The 14,565-nt window shown below is 36.3% G+C and overlaps 1 long non-coding RNA gene across 1 annotated transcript; it reads right to left on the reverse strand.

Moving 5' to 3' along the window:
* Positions 1-827: 827 nt before the first annotated feature.
* LOC109100712 lies at positions 828-3,468 on the reverse strand. Its single transcript, XR_006157290.1, has 4 exons — positions 2,600-3,468; positions 2,442-2,509; positions 2,278-2,347; positions 828-1,275 (listed from the first exon to the last, which is right to left on the reverse strand). It is a non-coding gene; the product is annotated as an uncharacterized LOC109100712 (long non-coding RNA).
* Positions 3,469-14,565: the final 11,097 nt, after the last annotated feature.

Genomic DNA, 14,565 nt, shown 5'->3' on the forward strand with positions numbered 1-14,565 from the left:
AGTTATAACTCCTCTAATCAGTTCCTTGTCACAGGCTATTACACCTCTCACTCCCTGGCCATTCATCTTTTTTATCTTAACTGCTTTCTTCTGTTGTTCCTCATCAATACATTCTATCAACAGTGACCCATTCCTCAATTTTTTTGCCCTCATTACTTCCCCTATCTCCTTATGTACACATTTCGTTAGCTGGATAGGACTCCAATCAGCAAAAGATACTCCCTCCTTTATCATTGAAATAAATACCTTATATGTTTCCTTCCTTACAGAGCACAGCAAAAATATGTTGGGAGATTTGTCACCATGGGTGTTAAAATTATCACTTTCCGGGTGAACATACAGGTCCATCTTTGCTAGTGTTAAAACAACACTGACGAAAGTGTTTATTATTCAAACACTGCGTTAGTGTATCATTTAACACTCAAGGTGTTGAGAAATTATCACTCTTATGTATACAAATTTAACACTTTATGGTGATTAATCACACAACCCCAGTGTATTTGTATTATGTTGATTTAATGTAAATACTTATTTTAAAATGGTAATGCAGATGAAATTTAAAAAATAAACCAGAAGATATTTTTCCAAAAACCAAGTGACTGCACTACAAATTTGAAATATTTTATATAACATATATATATAGAGAGAGAGAGAGAGAGAGAGATAGAGAGAGAGAGATAAATTAATCCACAAAACAATGCATGTTTACACATTTATTCATTTTAATTGAAACATTGTCTATTCTAATTGAAACTCTTTTTCACTGCACCAAAATGTCTTCACATTCAGTGTTTTCAATACATATAAAGAACATGTTCTTACAACAATTAAAACAATGTCAAAGCAAATCAGTGCAAAGGCACAAAAAACGTATTTGGTCCACCTGTATTCTCAATTTCATCAGGTTTATAGTGCTTACATTTATCTGCTTAAACCAAAGCATCTCATTCATTACCATCAACCATGAATGCAGGGCCGTACTTATCTGATTCGGGGCCCGGTGTGAAGTAGGGAGCGTTCCCGGGTTGGCGGAGGGGGGGGCTCATTCAGTCCGTTTACGCCTCAAGTGCGGGGCCCGGTGCGACCGCTCCAGTTGCACCCCTCTAAGGACGGCCCTGGCTGAATGTAGTTTACTGATCACTGAACAAAGTCTGTGCCAATGGCGTTTGGACCTCCTTGGAGAAAGTAGTCTTTCTTTTTTTCAGGACAAGATGTGGTTCTCTGCAGTTTTCAAGCAAGAAATCCACTCCCACTTGCAGCATCACAAAAGTGCTCCTGTAAAATTGGGGAAAAAAAACAGAATCATTTCACATCCATTTATCAAAAATATTATTAACAGGTGAAATATCATCAAAATTAAAAGAAATAAACATTTGAAATATATCAGTCTGTGTGTAATGAATGAATATAATATACAAGTTTGACTTTTTAAATGGAATTAGTGACATAAATCAACTTTTTGATGATATTCTAATTATATGACCAGCACCTGTATGGGCAAGCACATTCGGGGCATTTTATTTAAATCTCCTTTTGTGATATGACATAAGACAAAATTCAAGGGTGAGTAGATGATTATTTACATTTTTGGGTAAACTATAACCCTTTAAGGAAAAGCATTTAACTCACTGTAAATGTATATATTTTTGTTGTAAAAAGAAAGACTTACTGGAAAATAGGTCGCAATTCCTGAATTCCATGCTGTGAGGCAGGGCTCTGTCTATCAAAATGAATGCACATAAATGGGACAGCACATGAATAAAGGACAGTACAAGCATACCAAAAAATAATCTCTGATCTGTAGTTCATGCTACCCATGTGTCATATTCCAAGTCTTGTGAGGGCACAAATTCACTTTGAATGGTGAACAATTTAACTAATGCAGTATAGAGAGCTTGAGTTTTTTTCAAGTATATACAAATGAATATATATGAAAATATATGAAATATGAAACATACACACACATACATACATACATACATGCATATATATGGAAAAATAACTCAAATCCATTATATTGACACATCAACATTATGAAAACTCATTAAAGTAATGCTTAATATAATGACTAAATTTGTTCACGAGACATGCAAGAAACAGTTAACATTACTGATATTGCTATTTTAGATTTGTGCCGTTTACAGTGGTTTGATTTGACATCAAATTTAATCCTGTGAGAAATGTTTCAGATCGTCTAGGCACGCACAGCATACAAATATCATTACTAAATAATATTATTTTATGAAATACATATAGTAAATGAAGTAAAACACTTACTTTCGGTGTTTTCCTTGTTAAAACCAACTTCCTTGTATGCTCAGCTTCGCGAGTGAAAGAACATATCTCTCTGGGGAAAGTGTAGGAGCACACAACATATTAATGTCGCTATAAATCAATATGATGTTATAAAATAGATATTTTAAATGAGGTAAAACGCTTACTTCTGCTCTCTCCCTTCTCTAAGTAACCCGCGTCTGCTCCATGGTCTGCGCTGCATAGCGATTCAAATCTGTGAGAAACCGTTAGGCTCGTTTAGGCGCGGGCAGCATTTAAATATCATCATAAAGTAAAATCATCTTAAACAAGGTAAAACACTTACTTATGGTGTTTTCCTTTGATAAGAAACAGATTCTCCCCATCGTGAGTGGAAGAAAATATCTCTCTTGAGAAAAAAGTTTTGGAGTAAATGACGTCCTCGTCTGTTCCGCATCGTGAGTGAAAGGAAATGTCCTTGAGAAACGTTTATGTGCACACAGCAAATAAATGTCGTTATAAAATGATATGATATTACAAAACACATTTTCTGAGTAAGATTATACAATTTATTTTGCCGTATTCCGTTCTCATATGAGCCGCATCGCGAGCAAAGAAAATGGTGTCTGTGAAAAAATATTTCAGATGGGTCAGGCGCGCACACGAGCAAATGTCCCGGATGTGACTATTAACACTCAACAGTGTTAATAAAGGTAACTCTGCGTATTAACACCGCCCAGAGGGGGCTGTTTACACTAGTTAGTGTTAATCCTTTAAAATTCAACACCACAACTTTAACACTTTACTCTAAAATTCCACAACACTAGGATTTCAACACTGGATAATTTGCTGTGAGATATCCATATCCTCATCATCTGGTTTTATTAAATTTCTTTTTCTTGCGTTTTGGCCTACCTTCCTCTCCAAACCCACGCTCAGATTCATCCATCCCCCACTACCTACTCCGTCACTTCCCCCAATCAACTCCCCACTCCATTACCATGTGGCAGTCACTCGTACAAATGACTAGTCTACCTCTAATCTGCATCACCTGATATACCTAGGCAGATGACCCCACCCCCATGACCTACTTTCCTACATGCTACACAGGTAATTATTTCATCTAGCCTGATAGGTTCATCCAATAGGTGCGTTCGACTTCATGAAGCGCTGCGCAAACCGATTGGAATCTGACTTGAAGCAGTGCATGCCGGTTAGAAATTTTGTCCGACTTGAGATGGTGCCAACGCCACATGACTGTCACGTGTGGCATCAAAGTACCGCGAGAGTGTTTCGAGAGCAGCCGGATGACACATGACTGTCACGTGTGGCATCAAAGTACCGCGAGAGGTGATGACGACACAGCTGTTTCACGATTGGCCAGATTCACCGCATGACAACGATCACATGTGTTTCGTGTTTATTCTAACCTTTTCAGTTCCAATAATGGCCACAAATCTGTGTTTTTAGAATGGTAAAAGCTTTTTTACTGTAGTCGCACTGTTGTATTGAGTCACGTTTATCATACAACACTGATAAAAGGACATATACCCCCATTTTATTAGTATTTAAATAGTATATGATTATGTTGAACTTTATTCTTGAAAAAATCACGCTGTATTAAGCAGTATGTAAAAACTGTTTCTGTTGCTCATGAAAACGTTTCTAAAGCGTCTGTATTTGACAAATATTGCATTTAATTCACTTCATCTGTGATAAAGTATGCAAACACCACGTGAGTGTCACTAACGGGAGCAGAAAGTGTCCGGCTTGACTTGTCTGTTTTTAACTCCGCCCCCGACTGCAAGCGGCTACTCTCGTTGATCGCCGCCTGTAGCCGGGCTTCAAGTCGAACACACCTATTATGTATTTGAGGTGTTTGTTTAATTTGTATTTATTGGTTGTTAAAGCTAATGTTTGTAATTTTTTTGCAGGGTTTTTTACCATTCTATCCTGCTATCATCCCATTTAAGTATTTTCCTGTATTTCTCCCATATTTTTAATCTTTCTATGAAAAAACCCACTGGGCGTATTTTATATCATTGCTACATTCGCCTCCGGCAAAACTCCCATAATCTGTATGGCCCAAACCTCAATACATGAATAAGCACGTCAACAAATTTCTAGGTTGCCCTGTTGCCAGATCTTGTATGAAACACATCCTTCTCACACAGTCGACACATACAAATTTCAACCCATTGGTCCCCACAACTTAGCAACCTACAACAGTGATGAGAACCACGGGAAGGAAAGGATCACTGGTAGAAATGGGATGGGAGAAGACTCACAGAGGTGGTCCGGTGAAAAAAACGAATATACATGCAAATAGCTTACAATTCAAAAGGCTATGGTTAATTGATTAAATATGAGCTCTGCAAGTTGCAAAACCAGGTGCTGCGTGCTATACTGTTACTGCGGTTACTGGGGAAATGGCTATATTCCTGCCGAAAAGCGAAAGAATGAAGAGAGAATGAATTTGCATTTTTCAATAAGCCGTTCTGCTTTTTGTTTTAGTCCAAAGCCAAAAATGACCCTTATTTTTATGCAGAAAACATGCAGTTTGACATACACACAGTTTAAATAATGGTTTGATAATAATTGTTTAAATTAATATAATAAATTAATATAATATAATAATTGATACCCCACTTCTCTCCCGTATTTTGGGACCCATATGTTGAAAGATATTTTTAAATTATCGAAAAAAGAACCCATTAAAGAAGAGTCGGTAGGGGACTGTGAAGTATAAAGCTTAGAGTAAAAGGTGGAAAAGACAGAATTAATTTTTTGAGGGTCATACACCAGCTTGTTTGTAAAAGTATCAAAGAATACAGACTGTTCACCTCTAGAATTGAACAGATAAGCTCTTGCTGCTATGATTTTCTCATCTTACCTAAATGGGCGATATAAGAAATTATCTTGCCATGGATGAAGGCTTTAAACGTTTCCCAAAATAGCGAAGCAGAAATGGTGTCTGTTTTGTTAGTCTCAATGGAAAAAAATCTGTATTTTTAGATAAAAATTCACAGAAATAATTTCTAGCTATAAGCCCTGTATCAAATTTCCAAAAAGGACAGCTCTTAAAGTCAGACAAAAAGGTGATGTCTAACATATGTGGGGCATGATCAGAAATAACTATGGCTATAGTAATCAGAGGAAATTACAGAAGAAAGTAGGGCCTTGTCAAGAAAAAAGTAATCGATACGTGAGTAAACATGGTGTACACTAAAAAAGAAAGAGAATACCTTATCGGATGGATGGAAGAAGCACCAGGGGTCCACACAGCCTATTTCATTCATCAGTGAAACTAGGGACCTGGACATAGCGGAAGACATAGATGATTTCGGCACAGATTTATCAAGATTATTATCAGCGACACAATTAAGGTCCTCACCAAAAATAAGATGGTGAGTGTCAAGATTTGGGATCTTTGAAAAAAGCTTGGACATAAAAGTAGGATTATCCCAATTCGGAGCATAGACGTTTACTATAATAACTCCATTAACAATAACAAAGCGTCCCTCAGGATAAGAGATTACATGCTCTTAGAAACATTACTCTCTTATGTATAAAGATAGCTGTACCTCTTGACCTGCTATTAAAGCTTATAACTTATAACTGATTCAACAAGTGACCGATACACTGCTGTTAAGATATCCTGTCTTACATTGAAACCCTTTAGCCTTCTCAAAAAAGATAATCGCTGTTGAGCCTTCTTATAGACACTATTTGGCTGTTGTGTAAAAGATAGTTGATGCTTTTCAATCTCAGTGCCAAAGTATGTAATGGCCTCAACCTAAGTGGTTCAAGAGGAACAGTATTAAAGGGGTGACTGATTATGATTTCACCTTTTTAACTTTAGTTAGTGTGTAATGCTGCTGTTTCAGTATAAACATAATTTGCAAAGTTACAGTGTTCAAAGTTAAATGCAAAGGGAGAAATTTTCTTTTACAGAATTCGCTTTTTAAGACCTACAGCAAATGGCTGGTAGGGACTACAGCAAGTTTCTTCCTGGGTTGGTGACATCACAAACCCTGAAATTAACATAAACCCTGCCAAATTCAACACACAACAAAGGTGCTGGGGCCTTGTTGGGCTCCTTTAAGCCTGAGACAGGGTTGCTACAGTCGCCAGTGCGTTTTTGTATTACAGCGCTGTGAGGGACTGTTTTCTTTATCCTGGCTCTCACTGAATTTCTGACCATTATTGTCCGCTCCCGTGATTTTTGTTTACAATACAATACATCAGGGAGCATCAATACGCAGTGTATTTAAATCTCTTTTGAATCAGCCATCTCTCTCTCCTCAACCCATGATCAGTAAAATCTGACTCCTGCAGCTCGTGTTGAATGCAGGGTTGCCAAGTCCGCATTTTTTTTTTCTTCCTATGGCTACTTTTAAACTGTTAATGGGTTGATTTTCCCAGTGGATTAAAGGCTTGAAATGTTGCTTAATTACATTTGACTAAAATGTTTGTATAGAAACATTTTGCATTCTGCCTATGATAAAACTGTGCTAGATGTTAAGTTTTGTGAAGGAGGGCCAACAGTAGGAAGCTTTTTAACTGTGTTTATGATCAATATGCATAACAGTGACTGTAAAATATGTATTTTAGGTATGGAAATTACATATTTTCAGTTTTGATATTTGGGATATGGTCATTGTGCTACTTTGGGCACTACTTTAACCACCAACCAACCACACCCCAGTCCCCCGCCCTGCCCACACCCAGTGACCTCTTTTTGAAAAACTAAAATATGGTCACCCTACATGCGTGCACAAAACTATTAGGATGGTACCTCTATGTTTCACAGACACACCCGGAAATTAATGTTGAATTGTTTAGGCTTTTTCAGATAATGTAAAGCCATGAGGCAAGAAAAACTTAAAAGCATATTCGTGTATCTTAAAACTTCTGGTTACATGAGCCTAAGCTCTTTTCAATAAAATCCATGCAAAAGTTAATATCAGATCATTTTAGAATACAGTATAGGATGTACCGAATATTCTTCAGTTTTATGCAAAACAGAAATACAACAAATAGAATATCAGATCTCTGTCATATGGCCAAAAATTAATGCAAAAAAAAGCTTTTTTGCATAGTTGTGTTTTGAGACATGAAAACTGTAACAATGTATCTTACAAGATAACACGATGTAACCACGCTCTCACTTGAAATGTGTCCCCACATTAAGTCCTTGAATTTGAGGGTATTGGACCTGGAAAGTCCTTGAAAGGTCCCTGAATTTGAAGTTAATCAAGTTGTGGGAACCCTGCTGAGACACACTGCATGATTTTCAGCTGTCCCAGACGAAAGATTGGGATTGTGAAACAATCATGGTGATTTCTGTGATCGTGGCTCCTAAACGGTGGTCCTATGTTGTACAGTGAGAAAGGTTGTTGACAACAGCCGTTGTCATGGTCTTGCGACCAAAGATAGCCTACAATCATTTTCTGACAGTGTCAGAAATTCAGCATGATTATTGCCGTGTAAGTTTGCTGCTACGACACACGTTTACTGACCTGCCAATAAAACTGCGACATGAAATCAATGCAACACAGCGCTAAAACAAAACTGCTTACCTCAAGCTCTTATCCCTTCCTCTTTTGCTGCTTCCACTTTTTTTCAGCACACATAAAAACTACAACTGCCAAAGTCTGATTCATCATGCTGTTTTTGTTTACCACTAGAGCATGCTAATGATGTTTTATTCTTCTACAGTAACATGTGTCGTAGCCTACGAGTCAATAGGTGTCATCATCGTACAGTCTACATGCACGTCGTACCCAAGTTTGGTGTGATTTGTAATGATTTTATATGATTGCTAAAATCGTGCAGTGTGTAGAAGGCTTTAGAGAAGAGTTCTTTAAGTAGAGTGTTGTTGCCATTCCGTTGAAACGCTGTTATCTTCACCCGACTGCAGGGCCTATTTGTTCAGCCTTACTATGGACGCTGGACTTGGGGAACAATGGTTAAAATGTATGTTTAACTCAGTTCCTGAAAACTATCATCCGAATATAGCTCTCTATGCTGCACACATCACGGAGGACAGCTTCCTCTCTAAGTTATTCTTCCTATCAGATTGTGCTTCCAGAAGGATATTAATGTGGTTTGAGGCTTTATTATTTGCCTACACTTAACCCAACCCTAATCCTAACCCTGTGATATTAAAATAAAGTGTTGGTAGCATGATCTGATAGGAAGCAGTATTTGACTGGATTACTGTAATGCACTTCTCATCGGGATTCCTAACAAAAGCTCGCAGAGACTACAGTATGTTCAGAATAGTGGTGCTAGGATCCTGATGAGAGTTCGAAAATATGATCATATCACACCCATTCTCCATTCACTTCACTGGCTTCCTGTTTCCGCCAGGATTGAATATAAGATCTCCCTTCTAACCTACCAGTGTATCTATGGAAATGCCCCCACCCTATCTGAAAGAACTACTCACACCTTTGACTACTTCTCGATCACTCCACTCAACAAATTTAAACCGCCTCCTTCTCCCCAAGACAAAGCTCAGCACTATGGGTGATCGGTCTTTCTGCTCTGCTGCTCCTCGGATTTGGAATACCCTTCCCGACCATCTGAGGGCACCTCAAACTATTGAGACTTTTAAAAAAGGACTAAAAACATTTCTTTTTAGGAGAACTTATGATTTTTAATTATTAAACCTTTTAGTATTTTATCCTTTCTAATTGATCTTAATTGTAGCACTTTGAGATTTGTTTCAAATGTAAAGTGCATTACAAATAAAAATTTTATTATTATTATTATTATAAAGTGTTGGTAGCATGATATGATAGGATTGTGTTGAAAGATGGAGCAGTTCCCACCTTAAAAAAGTAGAAGCTGTTGTTTATGGGCCACAACCTGTATGTTTTATTCTTTGTTGATGTGTTTTCCATTAATAGTTTCTATCATTAATTTTATGTTGTAGCAAGGATGTAAACAAAGGGCAACGCTGTTTGGCTCCACTATAGCCAGTTAGCTAAATGCTAATTCATACTTATCCATCAAATGCCTACAAAGTTCTTTTTAATCCCACCAGCGAACTAAAATTTTGGTGTTGTTGGTGTTTATATTATTATTTTATTATATTGTTTTATTAAATGTGGCTAAAAAGTTTGACTGCGACCAAAAATATTAAATGGCGAGTGATGTTTTTGCTGAGGTTGCCACTGGCGACTAGGCCTGTATATTTACATGTTATAACTAAAAAATTTGCATGTAATACCTTTTTTCCTGATTGTTTTTCAATCACATCATTTGCTATGTTTGAGTTTTTGAGTGTGATGGTTTTAATAAAATTATGTGTTTCGAATAGTAGTTTTTATCCTCATTGCAGCAGTGCTGACACACACCTGATAAACACAGCTCAGTTGTGCAGTGTGAGAGAGACCGAAATGACGGAGACGTAAGAAGTGAAAGTGAGGAAAAGCAGCTTCTATTTCGTGCACAACTTGATCAAACTACACCACGTAAAGCTGTCAGCTGTGTGGATATTGGCAATATCGTTAACAATTCTAGTTTATAATCATTAATAATATGGCTTCTTCTTAACAAGATTTTAGGTCTATGCTGTGTTCTGTTAATGCATGAACTTATTATTTGAAGCGCATTTGACGTCCAATAATTGTGGCGCTCTTTAATGCAGCAGGCACAATCGCTTTAGCGCCTCAGTTCAAGCGGCAAGTAACCCATTTAACCTTTCTCTTTACTACCATATTACATAATGAACATGAATTAACATCAAAAGGTAGGCTATTTTATAAGAGAGCCTATAGTACTTACTGAAATGTCTCATGTAAAAGATCATTCAGTGTTTCAAACTGCGGAAAACGTGTAAAGCTTGTAAACATTGCAACGTAATATACATTGACCTCAGAATAACCGTTCAGTGTCCATAAGCTCATCTGTTAGATAGAAAAATAACTATAAAGATGAGCTTTTTGCTATATTTATGCGCTTGCATTTTAATATTTTTTTACTTAACCTGTTGTCTACATGATTTCTTAAAAATAAAGGTGCTTAAAAAATTCTTCACAGAACCATTTTTGGTCCCACAAAGAACCATTCAGTCAAAGGTTCTTTAAAGAACCATCTCTTTCACCACAAAGAACCTTTTGTGAAACCATTTAGACAAAAAAGATTATTTTATGGCATTGAGAAGCACCTTTATTTTTTAAAGTGTATGACATAATTTACAGGATGCATTGATGAGGAGCCCAAACTACACTCAGTGGCCAAGTGATGCTTATGGTACATGATATTGGTACAGATAATGAACGAACAGATGACTGTATATTTCAAGTGGGAAAAGACATTTAGTTCCCACTTTAAGTGAACCTTAGTTCCCAGGTTATCTACAAGATGGATTAAAATGCTGATAATGTCAAGAAAATATGAGGCAAACACATGACAGTATGATTGAAATGTTAAAATGTAAAAAAATAAATAAAAGTAAAATAATAATAATACAATAAAATAAATAAACACGTTTATTCTGTGGCACCTAAAAGAATAATTTGGCGCCTTAGTTTTTTTCCTATAGGAGCCAATGGCTCCTTACTCTTACTTTTTTATTTGGAGCCCTGGATTAAAGCTTTTACCACATGCTCGTTTAGCTGCATGCTCACTAAATATGGTTCTGTGTTTGATTTGGCCACTGTAGTAAAGCCATGGTTGGTCTTCATAATGGGCTTGTAATTCTGCTGACAGATATTTGGCTGCACAAGACAAAACTAATGGTGCTATACATCAGTAGCGATCACTGTAGATCTGCAGTCTGTAATCAAATAATCCCTTCCGGGACTGTAGTATCATTTGTTAGAACGATTATATAAAAAGCATGGATATTTTGTGCGTGTATGAAGCTTTGGATCTGATTCAGGCTCAAATTGCTAAGGTAAATATTGACGCCATTGTTTACAATCCCCCGGAGCACATGCAACTCCCCATTATGGTACGGGGGGCGTGACGTTTCTGTACAACGTGCACTAGGTGGTTAGTGAATCACAACACACTGGGCCAGCTAACCAATCTGAGGCCATTGTGTATTTCTGAGGGTGGGGCTTCATAGAACCTGTGCAGAACTACGTAATTCTGACAGGAATCTCAGAACTGCCTGATTTGAGAAAGGGGATTTTAAAATAGGAATTAAAAAAAAACTACTGGGTGTTCACACACTTCCAACACACATTTATGTTCAAACAACTTGTAAAGTGAATTTTGCATCCGATGACCCCTTTAAACAAATCATAAACAAGTTACTGTGCACCCTATAAACACAATCAAGCCTTTGAAAATAGCTGGTTGAACACCCCTTTAAAGGAACAAAACTTCCCTCAACACAACTCTTTAGTCTTACTATTATTTAACTCCAGCAAACTTTCTTGGGACCACAGAATCTACAAATTGCATATTTAAACAATTCCATGCAAATGTCAACCTTACCATGAAAAAAATAAGTTTTTACCAAAAGAACAAAACCCTGTTTAAGTTGTACATTAAGGTCTGTATTTTACTTCATTGACATTCTTTAAAAGAAATGTGAATGAAATCGCTGTTAATCCACCACATATGAGGGGTGCACCCATAGTAAAATGTTTTTTAAAAAATAGTAAAATTACATTTTCATCCAAATATACTTCATGTTTTCAAATGAGAGATCAAAGGCTGCTATTTTTTTATTATTTATGTCAACAGTAAGCATTTTGTAGAAGGATGGAGAAATGTGTAATGATTTTTGAATTTATAAGAGCTAGATTTATGAGGTCAGGACTCTTCAGCGCTGTGTCATGTCCGTAAAGATTTAAAGATTAAGTTTATATCATATAGTAATTATTAATTCAATTAACTTGAAACTTTCCGTATAAAGCCAACTAATGTCTATTTTAATTATGATCAACAACTCATCTCCATTCTTTGGTCTTAATAATGTGTTGCGGTCATGACTGTTACGGATGCTTCATATTAAATCATATGCATACCAGCACGAATGTTTACCACGTTGCTGATGTCTATTAGACTGTATAGGTCTACTGCTGTGATCTTTTTCAGGCTTACCGTATATCATAACATTTTAGAAATGAATTCATTCTAATAATATTTTAGAAATTGCACACTCAACGAGAACACTGCGGAGATTTAGCCTGCATTTGCTGTGCAGTAAGAACAGGCGGACTGTAGAACAAATCTCCAAAATTATTTTTAAATGTCATATAATGTTCATTGTCAATATTATCTTATTCAAATATTTTATGTGTGTCAAATAACTCTTGTCGCTATCTGTGCTGCATGCATAGCCTACAGAGAGCAAGATTTTGCGTGTTCGGTGCACATGCTGCTGAGTGCAACATCAGTGCTGCATCATTCATTCTTTTTTTTTTAAATATAAAATATTTTAAATATTTTTCTTTATTACACATCTTGTTTGGTTTTATTTTGAATCACTGCATGTTTAAAATAACTGACTTTGTTATGCAGATGCAAAATGTGAAACTGCAGTCTTAATCTCAGTCTATCACTTTATATTTGTACGATATTATATTTAGCATATTTTACTTAACCTGTTTTGTATCTTAATTATTGCATAAGGGAGTCATTAAAACAAGTTTTTTTTTTTTTTTTTTGACAGCGACACCCTTTAATCTTGATCAACAACAACTAATGATCAACAAATTAGAGCGGCATAAATCCATTAGATCATTTTAAAAACGTCAAATAGCCTTCAATTTATAGGTTATAATTGCATCTGTCTAGGATGTAGACTGCATGGTGAAGATTTCTTTTAATGCGGATCCCACACTCTTGCGTTAAAAAGTGAAGTTCTGCTGTGAGTTCCTGTGTTTGAGATCATTTATAAGACTGTGAGTTTGAGCAGCTTGAGTCTGAACAGAAAGGAGGCATTTTCTTTCTTGTGTGATTGTGAAATTTAAGAGAACTTTACTACACTGACCTGCAGTTCTACACTAATGTATTTTACTCACATGTAGATGTTCTGCAGTTTAAATGCACTTTAACTGTCTTACTTTCATTGTGAACAACAGCATGAAACATGGTGAACATATCGAAATGGGAAGAACAAGCAGAAATAATTCATGAATATGTTCCTACTGCTTCTGGTATTTCTATTTACTTTATTTGTGGGGTAAGATAATTGATTTTGTTTTATAGTTAACTGGAGATTTTCAGCAGATGCATGAAAGCATAGATTATGTGTGAATTCATTAAAAATCGTTGTTATGATATATAGCTATTCAGTCAGCTATTTTCCAACGTCATACTTCATGAATCTACATTTAAAAGCAAACAAACTTTATACATTTATGGGCACTTTATTTTAGGAGTTTTCAATATTGAGAGTTTTATATTTCTATAACTCTGTTGTTCAACATATACAGTGAACTGAAGACACTTTGCGTTTAGATCGTTAAAATAGGGCCCATACAGTGTGAAATTTTGTGTGTGAATTTTTTTTGAATCGTTGTCAGCAGACGCATGATGTTGAGTGATAGTTTCTGTCTCAGAGTAAAGCGTGCATGATGAGAAATACTGAAATCACAGACTCACTAACAAACACAGTAAACTGAGAAACACAGCGATTTCACATGATGTGACAACAATATCAGAATGAGCAGCTCTCCGTGATTCACTGACAAAGACACACTTGATCATCTGTTTGATCATGACATCAAGAGCTTTAAATAAAAATCATCAAAATGGCTTCAGCACAGAATTAAACTCTCAGAAGCTCAAAGTGACCAATGATACATCATAAGACAACACTCATACATTAAAATAACTAAAGAAAGACCAAACACTCACCTCAAACAATATTTCTATTTCCTCCTCTGAACCGTTGTGTTGAATAGCAGCTTTGAAATTTCTTTCACTTCTGTAAAACTAGTGAAACCTGCTTCCTGTTTTCCTGTCAGACATCATCACACACACACACACACACACACACACACACACACACACACACACTGATCTGGTTCCTTATAAAGATGAATTCTCAGGAAACTGTACTGCTGTAGTTGCACAGATACATCAGTGTAATTTCAATGACATATTAGGGATGAAGTCGAAGCTGAAAAATTCTGTCAAAATATGGAAAAGCTACACAGTAATTTTGTGTGCTTGCTGGTGTGAGTGAGGTATTATAGATCATTTGGAGATTGTATTAAACTCAGGACAGAAAAGCACAGTTAATTACCTGACTTCCCAGCAGAAAAGTGGGTGTTTCTGACTTTGTGGGTGTTTTCAAACTGGGGCCGGTTGCATAAAACTGTTTTAGACCAGTCT

This window comes from Cyprinus carpio, chromosome A4 (genome assembly GCF_018340385.1).
Source record: "Cyprinus carpio isolate SPL01 chromosome A4, ASM1834038v1, whole genome shotgun sequence".
In the NCBI taxonomy this organism is placed as follows: Eukaryota; Metazoa; Chordata; class Actinopteri; order Cypriniformes; family Cyprinidae; genus Cyprinus; species Cyprinus carpio.